This window comes from Monodon monoceros, unplaced genomic scaffold (assembly GCF_005190385.1).
Source record: "Monodon monoceros isolate NGI ecotype Baffin Bay Population unplaced genomic scaffold, NGI_Narwhal_1 Super_Scaffold_16, whole genome shotgun sequence".
Classification (NCBI taxonomy): domain Eukaryota; kingdom Metazoa; phylum Chordata; class Mammalia; order Artiodactyla; family Monodontidae; genus Monodon; species Monodon monoceros.
Window position 1 is genome coordinate 25,066,502 of NW_021703772.1, and position 23,012 is coordinate 25,089,513.

The 23,012-nt window shown below is 33.7% G+C and overlaps 1 protein-coding gene and 1 pseudogene across 1 annotated transcript in view; both read left to right on the forward strand.

Annotated features, from left to right (window-relative positions):
- The window catches only part of ERBB4 (erb-b2 receptor tyrosine kinase 4), a 671,873-nt gene that overhangs the window by 205,556 nt on the left and 443,305 nt on the right, over positions 1-23,012 (forward strand). The window lies entirely within an intron of this gene.
- The window catches only part of LOC114896956, a 28,193-nt pseudogene continuing 5,741 nt past the window's right edge, over positions 561-23,012 (forward strand).

Consider the following 23,012-nt stretch of genomic DNA (forward strand, 5'->3'; position numbering starts at 1 on the left):
AGGACCTTTGAAGCTACTGTTCTCTCTGCTTGAAACTGTCTCTCTAATTTCTGTGTTCAATTTTTCACTTCCTTCAAGTCACTTTTCAAATACCACCTTTTCAGAGAGGTCTTTCAGATCAGATCTGACTCTGTATAAACAATAACATACATGTCAGTCACTCTGTTTTACCTTTCCTTACTTTACTACTCTTCAAAAAATATATATGTACAGTTTTTAAGCATGTATGTACATATTCAAAACATATTCAAGTATTAAGGTGTCCTGAACATAGAAGTTGCTCCAAAATGATCAGTTGAGGGGTGAGTGATAGAATAATGGCCCCTCAAAAGTGTCCATATTCTAATCACTGGAACCTGTTATACCATAAAGGGGAATTAAAGTTGCAGATGGAATTGTTTGCAAATCATTTGATCTTAAAATGGGAAAAATATTCTGGATTATCCCAATGGGCCCAGTGTAATCACAAGGGTGCTTAAAAGTGTAAGAGGAAGACAAAGGGAGAGAATCTGAGCAATGGCAGGATGAGAAGGACTTAGTCCATTGTGCTGGCTTTAAAGATGGATGGAGGCGCCATGAGCCAAGGAATGCAGACAACCTCTAGACTGAAAAGAGCAAGTAACAAGATTCTCCTCCAAGACTTACGGAAGAATATAGCCCAGCGAGACCGATTTCACACATGTAACCTCATTGTGGTAATTGTCACAGCAGCAATAGGAAATTAATACAAAGAACAAGAGTTTTAAAGTTTAGTATAATTTGGATATTCTCTTAACAAAGGTAAGGTATTTGCCTGAGTTGGTGATTCTTACATCTGTGAGGATCCGTTTGTTTACAAACTTACCTTGCTTCATTCCTGTCTAACCTAAAATAGCACCTGTCTTTGCGTGAATGCTGTGTATTTGTGTAAGACTGTTTTGTTTTCTGTTGGTCAGTGACTACGAGGTCTTTTAGTCTGATGTAAAAAGTTAGGTTTGGGAAGTATTCTTCTTTTATTGATTCTACGGTGAAATTAAGAACCACTCTGCTTAGACTTATTTAAAACTCTGTTAGTGCATATTATCTGGAATACTTGGAACGGCATTTGCTTGCTTTTGACATTAATGGTTGACCCTAATGTTCCTTTATCTCTAAACAGCCAATCTTCTTTTCAGAATTTTCTTCCTTTAGCACTGTATTTAGCTAATAATTTGATGTGTTGTCATTTTGCTCTCCAACTAGTTTTAAGTTTCAGCAATTCAAAATGTGTTTGATATAATGGAACAAGTCTCTAGGATATACTAGCAGTTGTGTTTCTTTTCTTTTCTTGTTAAACCTGGACATTCATACAACCAAGAAAATGAGCTTTAAGTAAAGGTGGTATTTTCTTTTTTTCAATTTGTAAAATCGACTCTACAGAGCAAACCATAGGCATTTAGCACAAACTTTTCTTTTTTACCCTGATCAATATATTGTTTAGGAGAAACTTAAATTAGTGCCACAAAGGGATTAAATATCATGGTCCCTTGTTGAGTTCTTCTTTTGCAAAATAGTCACCTACATAGTTATTGAGTACCCATTTCAGTAGAAACTGCATATGAATTTAAATGGTGTATTCAAGTACGTGAAGGATATTTAGAAAACTGACCACATTTCCACACATGAATGGAAGATATAGAATTTGAAGTTTCATGTATCTGACTCCAATTAATTAGCCTTTTTCTTAAAGTGAGTTTTTTGTTTATTTGGTTTTTACATACTGCTTAAATTCTTCTTCTAGTTTGTCTTTTTTACCTCCAAGATCACTTTCTAGGGATTAAACCAGGCTGATCAAATTTGGTCAACTAATTACATAGTAGTTAATTATTAAGAGTCTATTCTTAACTATTAAGAGTCTAAACTGTGGGTGATAATATTTATCTTTCACTCAAGAATCTTACTGATTAGAATGAAAATAAGGGAAATTGTCAGGGATTTGGAAGAAAAGAGACTTGTAAGTTACTGCAATAAACAGTAAAAGAAGAGAGAAGGAAATAAAAGTAAAAATAAAGGAAAAGTGAATAGGGTTATATATGATACATTCTGGAAGAAAGTGCAACAGCATTAATTTTAATATATTTCAGTGAAGGATGTTGTAAGGATTGAGGTTTTAGAGATAATTAGTTTCACGGAGTGGAGTCTTTTAGTTTTCTAAAAACCAGTAGCTAAGGTATATATTAGATAATAAAAAAGAATTGGTTTTAGAGTTTAAAACCAATTAAATTCTCTGAATTGGTTTTAAATAAAGTTGTTTCACTTTGTTGTTGTTTTTTCTAGCTGTTATATTATTATTGATTAAAATATCTAACTGTAACCTATGATTTTTTTAATAGTTCATAATAGTCTGATAATACATGGAAAATTACTCAATTCTGAGATGTTATTAATACAATAATCTGCTTTTCAGCAATTGATCTGCAGCAAATATTTAAAAAAATATATGCAGGACAGAATGAAAGAAGAAATCAAACTCTTTCTAGAAAATTGATGTTTTCAAAAACTAGTTTTTCTCTTATGTATGTATAGAACTGATGATTTAGTTTAAAATAGCATTATATTTAAATAATTTTTCTAATTACTTTATTATATTTCAGCTTAGATATCAATAAATACTTGTGCAGTATTATCTTGTGCGAAATAGGGACAGAAAGCTCCCATCATTGTACATTACCAACAGTAGAAATGTTTGTTATTTGTTTAAATATTTAGTGTTAGGTTAAAGACAAAACAAAACCAAACTCCTCTTAAAATGTCATTAGATCTTTTCATTCGAAACAATTTCTACTTATTTTTTTATTTTATTATTTATTTATTTTGCGGTACGTGGGCCTCTCACTGTTGTGGCCTCTCCCGTTGTGGAGCGCAGGCTCCGGACACACAGGCTCAGCGGCCATGGCTCACGGGCCCAGCCGCTCCGCGGCATGTGGGATCTTCCCAGACCGGGGCATGAACCCGTGTCCCCTGCATCGGCAGGCGGACTCTCAACCACTGGGCCACAAGGGAAGCCCTCTACTTATTTTTAATTTAATAAAAATTTCATTGACTGCTTTTTGCAAGATAAGGGATAAATCACTGTGGGGCTCGTGGATGAACACATTGTGATCTCTGCCCTCAAAGAAGCATATATTGTCCAATGAAGAGATCAGACATTTAAACCAATCCTACAAATGAGCAAAACAATACTGGAGCGGAGTGAGGGAGTTACTTGTATATAAATTGAGAAGATTATAAAGCTTTCTAATTAAAAATAAATCTATTTTGTAAATCCCCAAACCTAACAAAAGTCATAACAAAAAATCAAACAGAAAAGTGGGACATAATTTCCAAGAAAGCCACACAATATTCTGTGCCTCCTATGCATCCATGTCCAAAGAGTTGCATTTCTGCAAAGAGAGAAAACATTATGAATTAAGTACTCTCACTATCATGTTTATGTAAATACAAAATTTCCCTTTTTTTTTTTTTTTACAAATGATGCCCGTGGATATGGCATCCTTTATTTAACTTTACAAGTGCCAATGTCAACTGGCGTTTACTATTAAGGACAGTAAAATGTAGAAAGAAGTTATTAGGCTACAGGAGCTGTCAGTTTCTTTGACAATTCCAAAAATGCCAGATGCGTTCATAATAATAAATACTCTAGTTATGCATGATGCCTTCAACTTCTGAGATAACGATGCTGGAAATCACCACAGATGGCATCTTGAAATGGGATAAACATTGTGCAAGTGGTGAGAAGGCTAGGGTGAAAAGCAGTTATATTTCCACAGGCATTGGGTGAGAAATTTCCCCAGGTGCGTAATGCTGGCAGAAGGACATTTGGAGCAGAGCACTCCTTCAGGTTGCCTCCGAGGGCTCTGATAGCACGCCACTCACTGCTCCTGCCAGGATCCGTGCCCACACACAGTGTAACGCCATGTACCTGTCACGCTTTCAGAGGGAATCTGATGTATCTACTTGCTGGATGATTTTTTCTCTATCGTAGAAAAATGCCCATTGCTGAATGTAATCTCTATAAAAAGGGAGACCACAAATCATTAGAAGTGAAGTAAATGAATTTCAGAATAGCTAAGTGACTTACCCAAGGTCATAAGGCCAACAAAGGAAAGAGCTAAAGCACATACTCTGGGCTTTTGGCATCAAGAACATGTTCCTTCCACTCTGTTAGAGTAGCCTATTATATTGTTCACTATCACCACCCATTTGCTTCTCCAAATGAAAGAAAAATAGGAAAGAAATCCAAATGTATTTCAAAATAAAAAATATTTTGTAGTATATAATATGTATAAAACCAAACAGCTGTTTGATTTTTTAATAGGCAAGTTTTTTCTCACTATATTCACAGTGGAAGGGGTAAATATGATCACATTAAACAAAAAACTTGAATATTCATTTTTTAGCCATTCCAATTCAGATTTTAAATATTGGCTAGGAAGATAGTTTTGAATCCTAGTACGCTCAGTCCCTCTGTCTCTGTGGGGTATTGGTTCCAGGACACCCAAAGATACCAAAATCCTCAGGTGCTGAAGTCCTTTATATAAAATGGCATAGTATTTGCAAATAACCTAAGCACATCCTACCATATACTTTAAATCATCTCTAGATTACTTATTAGATTACCTAATACATGTAAATAGTTGCTGGTGCAGTGGCAAATTTAAGTTTTACTTTTTGGAATTTTTTTTTCAGAATATTTTCAATTCGCTGTTGGTTAAGTCTGGTGATGCAGAACCCCAGGATACGGAGGGGCAACTGTATATAATTTTGAGATGGAGAAATCATTAGGTCTGTAAATATTGCTTAGGAAAATAGAAGAAGCCACTATATTTAGGGCAGTCCTACTGACTAAACTGCAGTAATGTGTATTTATAATGCTAGGAAGAGACATTGACAGTATCTAGTAAATAAACTAGGTTACTTATAAACAGTGGACATGTGACAAATCTTGGGGAGACACAGTTATTCTAAGTGCCCCAAGAGTTCATGTCCTCTATAGAGCCTTAGTAAGTTGCTAAATATAACATCAGGATTAGAAAATAAAATTGTCCCTCATCATGAATAATCAAGAGGCACCAAATCTTTTACTAAAGGGCAATTACTTTAAAACAGAGTTATTGTGAAGGGCCAATGTTTTAACAGAAAATTTGAGTTTGACTAGTTGACATTATTTGTTTAAATTCCTGAAAATACCTTTTTCTCTAATTTCCTACTTTTAAAGATGAATGAATTTGCTTTACTTCCATCTATGTTCTATTTCATTATGAGAAAGGCAAAATGGAAATTGTGTGTGTGTGTGTGTGTGTGTGTGTGTGTGTGTGTGTGTGTGTTTAAACATAAAATAGTAATTAGACACTGACTGGGCAGCAGAAAGGTTAGATGTTCAATCTATGCTATTTTAAGATGTGGGAACAACTGCTTTCTCTGTGTTGATGTCCTCTGAAATCCCAGCTAGTATGAGGAGAATTTCCAATTGAACATGCGAGAGCTACTAGCTTTTTTGAAGCTCTCCTTCTTAAATGGGCCTTGTGTTTAGGAATCAGTTTACAGTTTCAGGATGCTCCTGGGCATTTATATTTGGAATACTGCCTTTGATGGAAAGGTGAGGCCTCCTGTTAGTGTGCACAGAGCAGCCCCTTCTGTAAGAATAGACATAGAACAGCTTGTCTGCTGACGAGAGTGGTGTTAAAATTATACTCTGGTTGTAACAGGAGGGCCCAAGAAGTTTACTTGAGGTTGACAATATAAGTTTATAAGTTGGGTAAGTTCACATTTCTGTTTACCTAATTCTAAAGAGTAATTTTTCACCAGGATTAGAGTATTTGATTGTCAATCAAGCCAAATATATTAGACTTGCCAATGACCACTTTCATTATATCATATTACTGTATTTAGGGATATAGAGATCTATAATTAACAAAAATAAATGATGATTTGAGGTAAACTCAAGTTATCAGATATATTGCCTTTTTTGTTAAGAAATCTGGTAGGTAAACTACCATTCTGTTCTTGAACCTTTCTTAGAAATGTATTCTATAACATGTAAATTATGACAGCTCATGTCAGTGGAGATACAGACAATTTTTAATTCAAATTTAAATACTGTAGAACACTATTCTGTGTAATTGTACAAGTCTTTTGGGCAAGGATGTATCATTTAAAACATTCTATAAACTGCTTCTTGGTTGATTTCATAATTTCTGTTTAAGAGTCACAATCTGTTAACTTAGACAAAATATAATAAATGTTATACAAAATGTTACTGATGGATGTATTGTCTGAATTTAAATATAATTTTAGAACCGAAATAAATACGACCTTAAGAAGGCAGGTAGATCACTAATACCATCAAGGAAATAGGTGGATGAAGTGAATGTAGCTTCAAAAATGTCAAACCATAAATTCTATAGTAATTTTAACAAGGACAGCAGGTCAAAAGTGAAAGGAACTAATTGCTTATGTGGTTATATGTCGTTCTAGGAAGAAAATAAAACTTCAAGTTGTAATTGCTGATCATTATGACTTCCATGAATCTCATGATTTTTGAATGAAAGTCTTGACTATGAAAGCTTTTGCCTTGCTTCTTTTTTTTCAAATGCGTAAATTGATTCACACGTTAATTTAGTAAATATTTATTGTGTTACAATATGTAAGGTACTGGGCCAACCGTGGTTACAGTTTATAAAAAGTAAAAATATAAATGCAGCACAGGAAAAGAAAATTTGAGAATAAAAGTTTGGATGGTTAAGCATGAAGATTCCATTTCACTTGTATTAATACTGTTCTATAAACGCAACTGTGAGATTTTGTAATTTAAGGTCAGGAGGCCCCGTACCTTGAACGATAAGCATATGATTCAGACACAAGTGACTGACTACAGGATGTTTCACCAGCAAAAGTAATTACTAATTCTATTCCCATTAGAAGAGAAATATAAATTAGTTAATGATTTTCTTTCCTTATCATTTTTAATTTAATGATCCTGAAAATGTTAGATAGCTGTTTGCTCTTAGAATTACAGAAAAGTCAAAGAGTGCATTTTTTCAAAAACTTTAATGGATTTTTAAGTCACTGTGTCATGAAAGGTTAGCAAATTTCTATGGTCATTCTAATTAAAGTGCAGAAAATGCTTTTTGAATAGATGTCAGATAAATAGTTTTAGAAATACTCTTTTACAAATTACTTTTGTCAGACACATAGTAACTTAAATTTATAATGTATAGACACTTGAAGAAAATCTATTATGCCTCTGTAATATCATTTGTGACAGTGAACTCCAGGTAATTTTCCTAATTCTTCTGTGCTAAGGGCACAAATTAAATATAAAAGAAATGCCAATGAGATAGCACATTTAACCCAGTCATTAGGCATTCTCTTTATACCTTGTTTTTATCAAAATGATTAAACTACCTTAGATAAAACCTTTTGTCCAGAAGACTTGGGTCAGATAATGATCAACAATATCATATTAGAAAGATAATGACATAATTTAGTTTAAAAGAAAACAGAAATAAAGTTTATAATGTTATTTTTTTAACCTTGAAAGTGACTGTATATTAAAAGACATTAATATGGCCTCTCCATTTTAAAGTTCATTATGCTTATTAGAAGAAATTCATAGATAAGAGGTATTTTTAAGTAACAAGGATGGGTCAGACAAGTAAAAGATGATTCTCCCCACTATTTATCTTCAAGTTGAGGCAGGCACAAGGATGGAAGTCCCTCTGCGTCTAAATCAGAGGAGCAGGCACAGGAAAAATAAATGAATACGAGCCATATTTTGCAGATCTGCTTTCATATTCTTGCTTTTGATTTTTCAATTCGTGAGGACTACTTTAGTTATGGATTTTTTAAAAATTATGCTTTGTGATCTTACAGCCAGATGAAAATAGCCCTTCATATGCATCATTATAAAGATAAAATCCTATTGCCTAATTTATTTATATTCTTACTAAGCTAAATACCTATGAACCTCTAGCAGCATCTAGGAATCATTCATTTTTGGAATGGTTTAACATAAGGTAAGTACGGGCATACTTTCATTTAATTAAGTCCACATTTGATTACACAATTGTACATGGGTGTCTGAATATAAGACTGGTAAAGCATACTGTTTATAGTGTATACTTAATATAATTTTTTTCTTTAAATTTTTCATCCATTTTATTAATACAGTCTTACTTATATTCATCATAATATTTGAAAGCTTTAAACTTAGATAATGTTTGTATAATATCAAGTGTATTTTGTATATATATTATTATAATTTATGAATATTAAGTATATGTAATTACAGGGTATGTAATATATATTGCTGATGATATATCAGCATGATAATTATTTAAATTATTGCTGAATCCCCAAGGTAAGTATTCTGGTAGCTTGATAGATTTGGCTAAGCAAATTACTTCTATAAGTTTTATTAACAAGGCCAAATGAATAAAATTGTAAATTATGAAGAAATTTTAACTTCAAAGAACGAATACCACTGGCATGTTGATTCATGTTAAAAAATAGCTTCTTGAAATTATTATAAGAAATAACTCAATCCATAGTTCTTTTGACCTAATGTAACATGTTAAACAGTCTTTTTCACATTTTCAAAAGTTGATTGAATGACATATCTATGAAGTTCAGAAAAATGATATGATCTGATTGTCATTTTAAAAGAATCATTCTGTATATTATTATTATACCATTCTTCTGAAAACTATAAATTCTTAAGTGGATTACCCAAGTTTGTGTGTAGATGACAGACTTCGGGTAAAAAAGGTAGAAATAAGGAAACTGGTTAGAAACTTACTGTAATAATAAGAGATGAGAGATGAGGACAACTTGGACCAGGATGATAGCAGTGAAAATACTAGTGAAAGTTGTTGATTTGGGGCTACATTTTGAAGGGAAGGGATTTGCTGATGAACTAAGTGTGGAGTATGGAAGATGGTAGTCCAGGATGCTCTCAAGTTTGTTTGCTTACACCTGGAAGAATAAATTTATCAATTACCAAATAGAGAAGACTGGTGCGGCTCAGATTTGGAAAGGAGAATCAGGAATTCAATTTCGGACTTGTTAAGTCTGAGATCCTATTAGACAAAATTACTTAGGGGGCAGTTGGATGCATAGATCTAACGTTCAAGTGAAAGGTGTGGGATAGACATATATTTTGTCAGTCATCTGTGTGTAGTGATTTTAAGGCATGAAACTTGGTGAGAACGTCTTAGTGAGTGCAGGCAAAGAAGGAGTCTAATGACTGACCTTAGGCATGGCAGCAGTAGGGAGGGGAGGTAAGAACACTAAAGGAGAGTAAATAAGTGACTAGTGAGGTAGTTATGAGAAGAACAAGATACAATAGTAGTGCTTTTTTTCCCTTCCAGTTTTGTTGAGATATAATTGACATATAGCACTATATAAGTTTATAGTGTATGGCATAATGACTTGACTTATATACATGGTGAACTGATTATCAAAATAAGTTTAGTGAACATTCATCAACTCACATATCTACAAAATTAAGGAAATATAAAAAGAAAGATAGTAGTATTTTTAAAACCAAAAGAATACTGAAGAAATGTGCCAATTACTTATGAGAAATCAAATAGGGTGAGCTGGAGAGAAAACATAGACAAACAAAACAATAGGCTTAGCAATGTGAAGGTCATTGCTGACCCTGACAAGAGTTGTTTTATGGCAAGGGTAAAAAGCTTGTTATATATACACAAAGACTTTTTCATAAAATATATATTCTTGTATATATATATATGTGCTTATATATGGAATACGTGTTTGTGTATGTAAACAACAGGCAATGTAATGTATTGCTACAGTGATGTTAAGTAAAAAAGGTTTGAAAATCATTGTTTGAGAGGGCTTTTATGTTCTTTTACCATCTTTTCCCGTGTTTTACTAATATTGAGCTTCCATTAGTTCTTATGAAAGCTCATTAGCCTGTGCTCTGTGCTTAGAAATATATAAAAAGGTTCATTCTCTGTGGTAGAGTAGCCAAGAGAAAAGTGTTCTGGTTGTGGAGTGACAGTAGAAGAAACTGGAAAAGTAGACTTATGCAAGTCTACAAAACACAGTTTCTTAGAAATTACCTGATTTCTAAGAGAAGAATGACCCGATCAGATTTTTGTTTCAGAAGACATTGCTAAGGAGAGGATTCATAGGCTTGGGGATATATTAGGAATGAAATTTAGAAGACTCTTACAGTGGTCCAAGGAAATGTTAATGAGAGCCTAATTTAAAGGAGGCACTTTGAGAATGGAGAGGAAGCAATTGACTCAGGGCCATTATGAAAATATAAAATATTTGAAAATTATTTATTCATCAGTAATGTTCCAGTGCTTGTGACATTCAGTGAACAAAATAGAATCAAACCTGTGCCCTCTTGGATATTATATTATATTCTAGTAAATGCAGACAGACAATAAACAGTAAAGTAAATTAAGCACCATTTAAAGACCAGCTTTGCTGTACCAACAAATTTGTGTAATAACTAACAGATGATTGAACAGGAAAACAACATCGGATATATATTATAAAGTTACTGAATACCAGGCTATGAACTATTTGGGAGGAAAAGTATAAGGCATTGGAAGAGACATGCTTAAGGTAAATCTGTTTAGAAAGCAGTATTAGGAAAAATAATTGAGTAGGTGAGTTAAAATTATATCAAAGAGGACTATGAATGACACACACTTTTTATTTCTTGAGATGACTAGGGTCCTATTGGATTTTTGATTAGATGAATTAAATGATCAGTATGGCATTTGAGAGAGATAATTAAGTGCTGAACAGCATGGAGTACGTTAACTCAATAAAACGGTGATTCCAACATATGAACAATACAGTCATTCAATGTCGTTATCTAGGGTTAAAAGAAGTCATTCAGTAAACACTACTTGTTTTTCTTCCCATTGTTTCTCTCAGCTGTCTTGTGTGTGTGTGTACATAATTACCTCCCCTCCCCAGCTCCCGTTACCTTCCATCTCTAATATTCACTAATTCTAAACCAGGATTCTGCACACTGTCTCTTAATTGTCAATGCAGTAGACTTCTAAGGGTACACGGAGCTTGACTTAGGGGAGTGGTCCTATTACAAAGCAGAAGAAAATGATGCAATCTGGGGTGCATTATGTCAGAGTCTTTTAAGGAATATTGACTTTTTTTTTTTTTGCCGTACACGGGCCTCTCACTGTTGTGGCCTCTCCCGTTGTGGAGCACAGGCTCCGGACGCGCAGACTCAGCGTCCATGGCTCACGGGCCCAGCCGCTCCGCGGCCTGTGGGATCTTCCCGGACGGGGGCACGAACCCGTGTCCCCTGCATCGGCAGGCAGACTCTCAACCACTGCACCACCAGGGAAGCCCAGGGAACACTTTCATAGTCAGGGTTTTTAGAAAAGTTAGGTGGGAATGTTAGATGTTGGAGAAACAACTAGACATGCCCAGTTTCAGAGTGTAAGTAGCTATTACAATATTAAAACTAGAGAGAAAAAGAAGAGAATTGATTAATTAAGGAAGTTAACACTGGCCTCAGGTCTTAGGAATAAAACTAAAACAGGAAGAATGTGAGAGCAGAAGAGACGAATGGGAAGGTTACAGGGATCAGGTATCCAGAGTATGCTGCTATTGGATGCAAGTGCTTAATAATAATAATAGAGTGAAGGGGAACTGAGAAACTTGGAATAGACTAGGCTCTAATATTGAAAAACAATGATGTTTATAGTTTGTTGTTCCCGAAAGCAGAATTTAGGGCCAATGAGTATTGATTTTAAAAAGACATAATTTAGTTCCAATTTTGAACTAATTTCCTCTATTTAAGGCTATATAAAATTTGAATTAGACCTTACCAGGGAGTGAGTCCCTCATCAATAGAGTTATGTAAATAGGTTGAATTATCACTTAAGTGATAGTGTATTGAGATTTTCTATAATGTATAGAAGTCACCAAGAAATTATATTGCAAAAACTTCCAACTTTTTAAAGAATAGTGGGCTTTTGTGGGGCAGGATGGGGAAGGGGGTAATCAGCAGGGATTAGAACTCAACACAAAGATAAGATTGTGGGTAATAAATGTGGTTTAAGTGAAATTAATATAAATTGCATGTGAATTCAGTTGATTCAGCATTTTCTGTCAGTCTCTTCAGTTGTTGGAATTGGTACCTGAGTGTAGCAGTTATAAGCCCTGACCTGGAGTCAGGTTGGCTACATTTGAACAGTTTTAAGAACTTCAGATTCTCAACCTTGTTACCTTGACAAGAATTTTAGTTATGATACACTTTAAATAAAATGATTACACTACTACATTAACACTGAATACATTTCTCTAGGGTTCGTTTATCTTACAATTTTTAAATATTAAGAGCATTGCCATACCTCTTTTTTATGTGAATAACTTTAATATCCATTTTCTCAAAGAAATGAGAATAAACCTCACTGTAGATAAATCACGTTTCAGTAATTGACAAAACAATCACATTCATTATCATTTTATTTGAGTTATCAATTGAGCTATCTCTATAGTTAATTAACCAATTCAGTGAATATTTTGGGGGTATCAACTGTATACATGCTTGAGGGCTAGACATAGTAGAAGGATAAAAAGATATAGAAGACACTGCCAGTGAGCTGCCCAGAGATTAATAGAGAAGACAGGCATATATATAGATTATATGCATACCATATGTGGCAAGGTTTCTAATAGTTTCTTTTTTCTTTTGAATGGAAAACAGAAGAGAAAAAGAATGTTCCACAATTTAAGTAGCATTTTGCGAATTACCTACTATTAGGGAATTTTTGGTAGGTAGAATTGGAAAGAGAAACATTCCAGGAAGAGAAGAAAGCAGTCACTGTCTTGGGTATGAGTGAGGTCTTGATCCTGAAATTTGAGTGGTCTGGTGGATCTTCCTAAGAATCAGATTTAGCTACTGAGTGTAATGAATGACAAGAGGACAGTAGAAAGATTATTATGAAATGCAAAGATTTTTAGTTGTTTTTTGAAGGTGAAAATATGTTTAGTATTTTTTATAATGTAAGTAATTATGCTCGCGTGAAAGCAAGACAGTATGGTCATCTGTAGGTAGAAATATAGCTCTCCTCTCTAATCTTTCTTTCCACTCTCATCCCCATCCCTTTCATCCTACCAGACTCTGAGTCAGTCAGTGATAACACTTTCTTGTAAAGTCCTCCTGGCTTTAAAAAATAAACAGATAATAAGCATGTATATTAACACAAATAGAATCATTCAATCCGTAATACTGTGTCACAATTTTTTTGTTTAATTAGTATACCATGGACATTTCACATATTAGTACTTATGTCTATATGTTCTCCTTTTATGTGATTGTCTGATATTCCATTGTGTAAATATACTATAATTTGATTTGACCAATCCTTAATAGATATGCATTTAACTAGTTTCCAATTTTTCACTGTTACAAATATGACTACCACGAAGTCCCATTGTTAACTACATTTTATTTAATTATGTTAAATTCTTAAAAGGGCAGTCTCATCATGAAGGGGTTATACACATTTTAAACCTGGATATATATTGTATATTGCCTTTCAAAGAGTTTTATAAATCTGTGCTTCTAACACAATACATGAGAGTGACTGTGTTGCCACACCCTGGCCAAAATCACAATAACAACCATTTCAGCACTTACCAACATAATAAATAAAAAATAATGTATCTTAAATTTATGAATATTTGATTATCAGTGAGGTTAAACATTGTTTTATTTGGATATTGCTTTCATTGAAAACTGCTTATTTATGTCTTTGGGGCATTTATTGTTCTGTAGGGTATTCATTGTTCATCTTAGAGTTCCTTAAGATTATCAGCGCCCTATATATTCTATCATATGTGTTGCAAATTTTTTTTCTTGCTTTGAATATAACTTTGTTATGCTGTCTTTTATTCATACAGAAATTTGTGATATTAAGTAGTAATTTTTGTCAGTCATTTTGCATGTGGCTACAGAGGGTAAACAAAGTAGATAAGAATGCAGAATCTTGAACCAGAAAGCTTGGGTTAAGATATTAGCCCTACCATGATTTAATATCCCTGTGCCTTAGGTCTGTACCTCTCATTAATAGTTCCTTTCTCATAGAGGCGTAATGGGTACACATAAATCAACAGAGGTAAAAGTACTTAAGAGAGTGCCTGCTAAAATTAAGTACTCAATGAATCTTAGTTCTTCTTGTTATTATAGTTCACATAAACATTTTTTTCCCTTAGTTTATTGGTTAAAGCATCCAGAACAGGGGAAATGGTTAGAATGAGAGTGGCAATTTTTTTTTTTTTTTTTACTGTCACTAATGGAAACTGTCTTTAAGTTCTAAATGTTAAGAAAAATTTGAATTTTCTGAAACCATGGATGATTTTAATTTTGTTTTTGAAAGAGTCATTTGTTTCTGTTACTACAGTGATGCATACTTTTGTCATAAATTTAGTAAATTCAGAAAATTATGATGCAAATATAAATATCACCTGTTATCATAACCCCAAATAATGAACATTTAAATTTTGGTGGTTATCTTCACGTCTTCATTTCCAGCACAAATTCGTATTTTATTTAAAAATACAAAATCAGATTTTGCATTCTTTTTTATAACTGATTGTTTAATAATAGCAATATTATTGTACCTGGAATCATAGCAATATTTCTGAATAAGAATAAGAAATTTCAATGGAGGAGGAATCATGATCAGATTTATTCTTAGAAAAACTTCAGTAGTATGTTTGAATGATGGATTATAGTGAGAAGGAGTTGATAGGAAAAAAGCTTATATAGAAAGTGTATCAACTTATATTAGGCTTCTGCTAGTCACCGAAAAAGAAAAAAAAACACCATAAATTAACTGTGGTTTAAAGAAGATAAAAATATATTTCTTCCTCAAGTAAAAGAAATCTGGAGGTTAGTCATTTTATAGCTGAGACGGCTCCCTGAGCATTATGATCCCACAGTTCTTCGATCTGTAATAGTTCCTCCTCCATCCTGAGCATTTGAATCCTGCCATAGTCCAATGTGGCTGCTTGAGCTCCAGCTACCACATCATAATTCTAGCCAACAGGAGAGAGGAACATAAAAAATATATATATATATATATACTCTTCCTTAAATGTACTCTTCCTAAAAGTTGTACACACTACATCCACCTATATCCTGTTGTCCAAAGTTATTCACTACGAACACATTTAGCTAAAGGGAGGTTAACAATTTTTTTTTTTTTTTTTTTTTTTTGGGTACGCGGGCCTCTCACCGTTGTGGCCTCTCCCGTTTTGGAGCACAGGCTCCGGACGCGCAGGCTCAGCGGCTATGGCTCACGGGCCTAGCCGCTCCGCGGCATGTGGGATCCTCCCGGACCGGGGCACGCACCCGCGTCCCCTGCATTGGCAGGCGGACTCTCAACCACTGCGCCACCAGGCAAGCCCAGGTTAACAAATTTATAATCAGTGACTCCATAGTTAAGAAAGAATGGGAGAACAAATTATGACTCTTGGACTAAGTAGGCTTTTCAGTGGTTAAGATTTGGAATAAATAGGACTTGAACTGGAACAGTAAAAGCAGAAAGAAGGGAATGGATACAAATTTATCAAAATTTCTTTTTCACGTAAACTCCAATATTTGTTCCTGGCACCATAGGAAAACATTTAAAAAACTGAGTTATAACTTACATAGAGGAAAATGCATCAGTGTTCCATCTAATGCTTAATGTTGTTTATATATGTATATATGTGAAGATGTGCAATATTTCCATCACTTCCAGAAGGTTCCCTCATGCCTCTTCCCATTCAATAACTGCTTCCATACAATCCACTATTTAATTTCTATTAATATAGACATATTTTGCCTGTTATTGAACTTCATCTAAATACAATCACAATATGTACACTTTTGTGATGGGTTTCTTTCTCTGAGCACACAGACTCTGAAATTTATCCAGAAAAACAACATATTGATGAGGGAAAATATCTATTACCTGAAAAGAATAAACTTTAACTGTTTTATGTTATCTGGTAAAATTTCCAAATGAACAGGACTTCAGCATGCATGCACACATATCTGAAAAAAAATGGTGAAAGTGTGCTTCGTTTTTCTTCTCTGCCTTGCCATTCTTTCAGTGAATGTGGTATGCTAAGGTGCGTGACCATATGTGAGAGAGGGTTAGAGTAAAATAAAGAATTGCTTTAACACCTAAATCCAAAATGCCTACTTGTGTACGCGAGGAATTACACAGAATCAGGAAAATTGGTATTCTTAGGGTGGGTAGAGGATTGGGCAGGTCTGAAAATTGGAATATTTTTGGCAGAATTTAACGCTATTAATTTGTTGACTACATTCCTTAGTCAAAAATGTTATGTCATTGGGGAAACTGAGCAGAAAAAGGCTAATATTGTGAATGTTAAGTGCTTGCATATTTGTCCATTCTTAAATTTATTTTAGAAGCATTTATGTACTCATTTATGTTTCCTCAAAGGTTGCTCATTATTATTCTAACAGGGCAACCAAAGGAATGCATCTAAATGGGAAATGTATAAGAAATAATTAAAATTACCAACAAAACAGAGAAAGCTAAAGACCCTTTGTAATCATCAAAGCATCAGATTGTTCAGTTCTTTAGATTAAAGCAAGTGCTCAGCACTCTTAAAATTTCTAAGTAATTAAATGGGTTCTGTAGTTTGGCTACTGTGACTATAATCTTGCTGATATGGATGGTATTTTATTAATGATATCTCAAGGGGAATTTGCAGTAGGTTGAAAATTAATGAAATATTAATAACCAACAACCAAAGAAATGCAGATATGTCTGCTTTGGAAAAGACGTGACCTACATGCTCCTTACGTTAAAAGCTTTTTATTTTTTTTTATTTGTATTTGCATTTTAAGCATGACAATGTATGCTATAACTTAATGAGTGGGTATTTCATTGGAAATATAGTGTGCATATTATGTGGTCTTTGAAAAACCTTTGTGCAAAACATTATTTGGGTAATTTGACATGTTTGGGTGTTAACAAAATAATTTTTTGCAGTAAAAGAAGTGGTTTGTATTTTCATATAATATAATATGTGACATACTTCTGTGATCAGAGGAAATAAGCTGAACTGCTTTGAATTCAAGTGAAAAACAGATGTTTCATCTACAGAAGGAGGATGGCTAACCTGCTGAAGAGGATTCTCTGTGATATTATATGGCAGGGCATGAAATTACTGAGTAGTGAGAAGTCAAATTTTCACTCATAAAAGGGAAGAACTCTACCTACCCTAAGGCATCACTCTATTGTAGAGAAGATCCCTGTCCCTGAAGGGATTATACAGATATAATGTGTTGAGAGTAGCAATACAGAGGTGATACATGGTCAAATGCTAAATTTCACCTAGTTTATTGGAGGAAATATCACCTTCACCAAGTCATTTAAAATTCTTATTTGAAGACATAGTTTTAAGCAATTACATAAGCATTAAAAATGGGCAGAAGAACTGAATAGACATTTTTCCAAAGAGGAAATGCAGATGGCCAACAGGCACATGAAAAGATGCTCAACTTTGCTAATCATCAGGGAAATGTATATCAAAACCATAATGAGATATCACCTCACACCTGTCAGAATGGCTATTATCAAAAAGAACACAAATAACAAATGTCCATGAGGATACGGAGAAAAGGGAACACTGTTGGTGGGAATGTAAATTGGTGCAGCCACTGTGGAAAACAGTATGGAAGTTCCTCAAAACTACCATATGACCCAGCAATTCAACTCCAGGGTATATATTCAAAACAACCGAAAGCACTAATTCAAAAAGATACATGCTGTTCTCCATCGAAGTGGCCGCATAGCACAGGGAGATCAACTCAGTGCTTTGTGACCACCTAGTGGGGTGGGATAGGGCGGGGAGGGAGGGAGATGCAAGAGGGAAGAGATATGGGGATATATGTATATGTATAGCTGATTCATTTTGTTATAAAGCAGAAACTAACACACCATTGTAAAGCAATTATACTCCAATAAAGATGTTAAAAAAAAAAAAAGTTTGGATCAAAACAAACAAAAACAAAACGAAAACCAAAAGATACATGTACCCCAATGTCCATAGCATGTTATTTACAATTTTCAAGATATGGATGCAACCTATATGTCCATCAACAGATGAATGGATAAAGAAGATGTGGTATGAATATGCAACATAATACTATTCAGCCATAAAAAAGAACGAAGTTTTGCCATTTGCAGCAACGTAGATGGACAATGGAGGGCATTATGCTAAGTGAAATAAGTCAAAAAAGGACAAATACTGTATGATACACTTACATGCGGAATCTAAAACATACAACAAACTAATGAATATAACAAAAAAGAAGCAGACTTACAGATATAGAGAAGAAACTAGTGGTTACTAGTGGCGGAGGCAGAGAGGCAATATAGGGGTGGGAAAGTGGGAGGTACAAACTATTGTGTGTAAGATAGGCTCAAGGATATATTGTACAACACGAGGAATATAGTCAATATTTCGTAGTAACCATAAATGGAAAGTAACCTTTAAAAATTGTATAAAAAATTTTTATAAAATAGGGAAACTATACAAAGTAAATTATGTCTAACTTGTCTTAGGTAATTGTGTGTATGGGGCAATTACCATAAAGTATTAACCTTTATATTGACCTGCTATTTAACATATATGGCTTAGCATGACTGAATTTATTTTTCACTAAGAATGGAGAAAAATAGCTTTTTTTTTTTTTTTTTTTTTGGCGGTACGCGGGCCTCTCACTGTTGTGGCCTCTCCCGTTGCGGAGCACAGGCTCCGGACGCGCAGGCTCAGTGGCCATGGCTCACGGGCCCAGCCACTCCGCGGCATGTGGGATCTTCCCAGACCGGGGCACGAACCCGTGTCCCCTGCATCGGCAGGCAGACTCTCAACCACTGAGCCACCAGGGAAGCCCGAAAAACAGCTTTTGTGATCATTTGAGAATCTATTCTTTTTCTACAAGCTGGTGGGAATTTTTATACTCCTAACTCAGAACATCTTTACACAGGCTCAGATTTTTAGAACAATTAGTGTTCTCAAGAAAGAACAGAAGGAGAAAACCTTTTTTCTTTTTTTTAAACTGACATTTGCATAGTCTTCTATGCAAAGCCATAAATTGGTACACATATAATTCTATTATTAGGCTCACTGCAAAATAATTCATTTTCCCTGTATACATTATATCCATCTGTGAACTTGAATGTTGTAATTTGTGATGTGGAAATGTCCTAACAAACCGAGCATTAATTATAGCAAGATCAAATACAAAGACTTTACAGAAGTACTAATGATGAGAAAGGTTTTATCCTTTTCATATATAATTGTTTTTTCATTTGAGGAAATGTTATTTAGCAAACATGGAATGATATTTTTAGTCAAGAGAGTTAATTTATAATTCATTCATGAATAATCATTAAAAGCAATTATTAAAATGTATGTCTAACTTCACAAAGCACAACATTAAAATGTGTGTGCTTATTTAATCTGGTGATTTTTATTTACAGGCCTGCTTCTTGTACCCTCTGCATCTCTTAGTACCATCCTTACTTAGTAGCCTTATTAGTACCTTATCAGTACCCTTTGGACATTTTTTCTCTCCTTCTCTCTTTCTCTCCATATATTTCTATACAGTGAACACATATAGTCTTATGAATCTGTGTTTACTAGGTTAGTGTTGCCTATAAGAAGAAAAAGTAATAGCCACAGTTGTTAATTAAATTTATGTTCACCATAATGTATTTAGACAGAATTTTAAAAGTTATTTATAACAGAAATGTATATCCTTTGCTTATAAATGTAAACACATTAGAGAGCTTTTGCTTAATTTAGATTTCCTTAATTCATTTTTGAAATAAGATTTGAAGTGTTGTCCTATACTTACTGCTCAAAATGCCATTTAATATAGATGTAGTACATGAGAATATGTATGGCTCTATGCTCTAATATTTGCACACAATAGAGTCCTAATGACCTATTATTAAAGTTTTTCCTTGTTGTCAAGGTATTGCTTTTGTAAAAGGCCCTTTAAAAAGGATATCGTAAAGGAGTACTGTCAAATTAATTAATCCATTGGCACAGATCAAATTACTTGATTATTTACCGGAAAACATGGTCCCAGTGAATAGGAGTTAACTCAAATATCTTTTGATATCTTAAAGTATTCTGAACTGACACCTTTTACCTCCTATGTTGTGTTTTTCTTCTCTCTCCCGATTTTACGCTCCTTGGTAGCCTGACTTTCTACAATGTTTTCAGTAGAAGTTATTTACTTCCTGTGCGATGCTACTAAAATATGCAGCCATGATGATAGCACAGGATGATAGCCATGCTGATGTGATATTAGACTTATGTTTCCACACTAAGCTGTGAATTCTTAAAAATTAGTTCAGGTCTTAAATAAATTTGTGTCAGGGCCCAGCAACATGCAAATAAATTTGTGTCAGGGCCCAGCACCATGCTTGCTACATGACAGAAACTAATAGTTGCTTGTTTTCGAATGAACGAGTAATTGAACTCCCTTCTAACTGATCCAGATAATGAGAAATCAACCTAGAGCAGGTGCTCTTCATCAAAACCTAATATTCTGTATTTCACAAGTTATAGACTCAAAGAGTCTCATTGATATCTCTGAAATTCACAGAAGTAGGGACTGAAAATATGTTTTTATCTTGTTTTGTTTTGGTAAAGCAGCATTGCTTGTAATAAAAATTTACCTGTAAGTTTTAAGGTACCCCTTTGCACCTTGTGTATTCTGATTTGGAATACCCTATTTTAATTCCATTATTTATGTGCTTCATATATATTGTAATGTTTTATTTATGTGAAGGTTATTACAGTACCATAATAGGTGCTAGTGATTTCTAATTGGTCTATTAATAATATCACTTGATAGATATTAGAATACTAATCTAATAGTAATTTATTTTTGAAGTCTTTAGAAATCTTCCCTTTAATTCAGCAGTATATTTTCTAATCCTATTTTTAAAATAATATGAATACCACAATAAGGGACTTAGTTTCAAAATAATAGGCCATATCAGTAGCAAAATATCACTTAAATAGAATGTGAGTAGTTGGGACAGTGTATTTCAATATAATGTCACAATTACATAAAAAAAGAAACTTAAAAGGCATTTTATAATCTTGACGTAACTTCAGGAAAGAATTGCATTTTTTATGGTCACTGTTGCTCGAGAAGTAAAAAGAAAAAAAATATTTTGTAGTTAATTGGCAGGAACAATGAAATACATTGAGATAGTATTTATTGAGTTTTATTCCCCAATCTATGGAATGCTAAATGGAATAATTTTTTAATTAAAATTTTAGAAATCTTATTAGAATTGTATACGTAACAATAAAATGAGTGATAGACAGGAAGAAGAAGGAAACAAGTTGGAGAAAGAAACACAAAATGATGGAATGCTACAAAAATCAGATCTTAAGAAAGACAGTGGGCTCTTATTAGTTCTCAAGAAAATTAAAACCAGCAAGCCACCCAGATAAGTCAGTTGGCATCTATAGAAATTTAAGGGTAAAATTAAACAGGATTTTGTGGGGCTCCTTTTAGAAGAAACTCCTGTAGAAAGCTTAAAATCATGAAAGAAAGAGGAATACTAAATGTATTAATATAATTTATATATTAATAATATTCTAATAGAAAAATTTAATAAGTGTACTCTAACAGGATATAGAAATGTTCCTTAAATGGAGCTGAGTTTCTTTTTGTTCAATGTTGTATTTTAAGCGATGTGATTTAATTTATACATCATTTTACCTTAGTTTAACAAACATTTATTGAAAACTCTCCTATGTGCCAGGCAATATGCTAGGTACTAGTGTTACTAAAATAACAAATTGGCCTCCACAATCTAATGAATCAAGTTTGCAGTGGTAGGGAAAAAATATAAACAGACCAGAATGCTACTAGGTGATAAAATGTTGTGTAATTAAATGCAATTAATATGTAAAATGTACTTATTATATAAGATGTAATTATTATAGGATAACAACTGGAAAGATGGATGATACCATACCACGTTACATGAAGTTACATTTGAGCTAAATTTTGCCAGGATGAGGAGGCATGTGGAGAAAGGATTAGTTGTACACTGGAGTAGTTATCATATCACCCTATAGTCAACCTTGTGCCAGCTATTGTTGTAAGCTTACCATATGTCTGACATACATCAGGCAATCTGGCTTCAAGGTCTGGGCTCTTAACCACAGTGCTATACTGTGTTTCATGATAATATAGTGTGTTCTGGCAGGATTGAAGCTATTCAGTGTGACTGGATCAAAGGGTTCATGTAATGGAATGGTTACAAATCAAATGACAAATTGTTAAGACTAGATTCTAAAGTGGCTTATATGCTATGACAGGGATACTTATATTTTATCTTAGAGGAAATGGTAAGTCATTGAATATTTTTATGCAGGGAGCAACATAATGTTTTTATTTTAGAAAAAAAATCAAGACAAGGATCCTGTTTAGGAGTTTATGCAATAGACTCTCTGAGAAATGAGGAAAATTGGGATTTAGACATGGTGAATGTAATGAACTTGAGACATTGTTTCAGAAACTGGTGGAAAATTGAGTCAGAAGCAAATTGAGAGGTATAGTGGAAAAGGCATGGACCATGACACCAAATAATTTTTTTAAGTATTTATTAATTCAGTCATTCAATATAATTTACATGATGAACTTCTTTCAATAGTTTACAATATATTACAATATGGGGTTACAATTAGGGTTTCTTTCACCAAAGAACAGCCCAATAGCTGAGCTAGAGAACATATAGGATCAATGAAAAGATAAAAATGATCACTTATGAATATCAGATTTTAAAGATAATTCTGTATTATTTATTCACACAACATATTCCACATCATTTGTTTCCATGGTGCCATCTAGTCTAAAATGTTCATATGAACAATTTATGCTTCATTTAAAAGGCCTAGACATA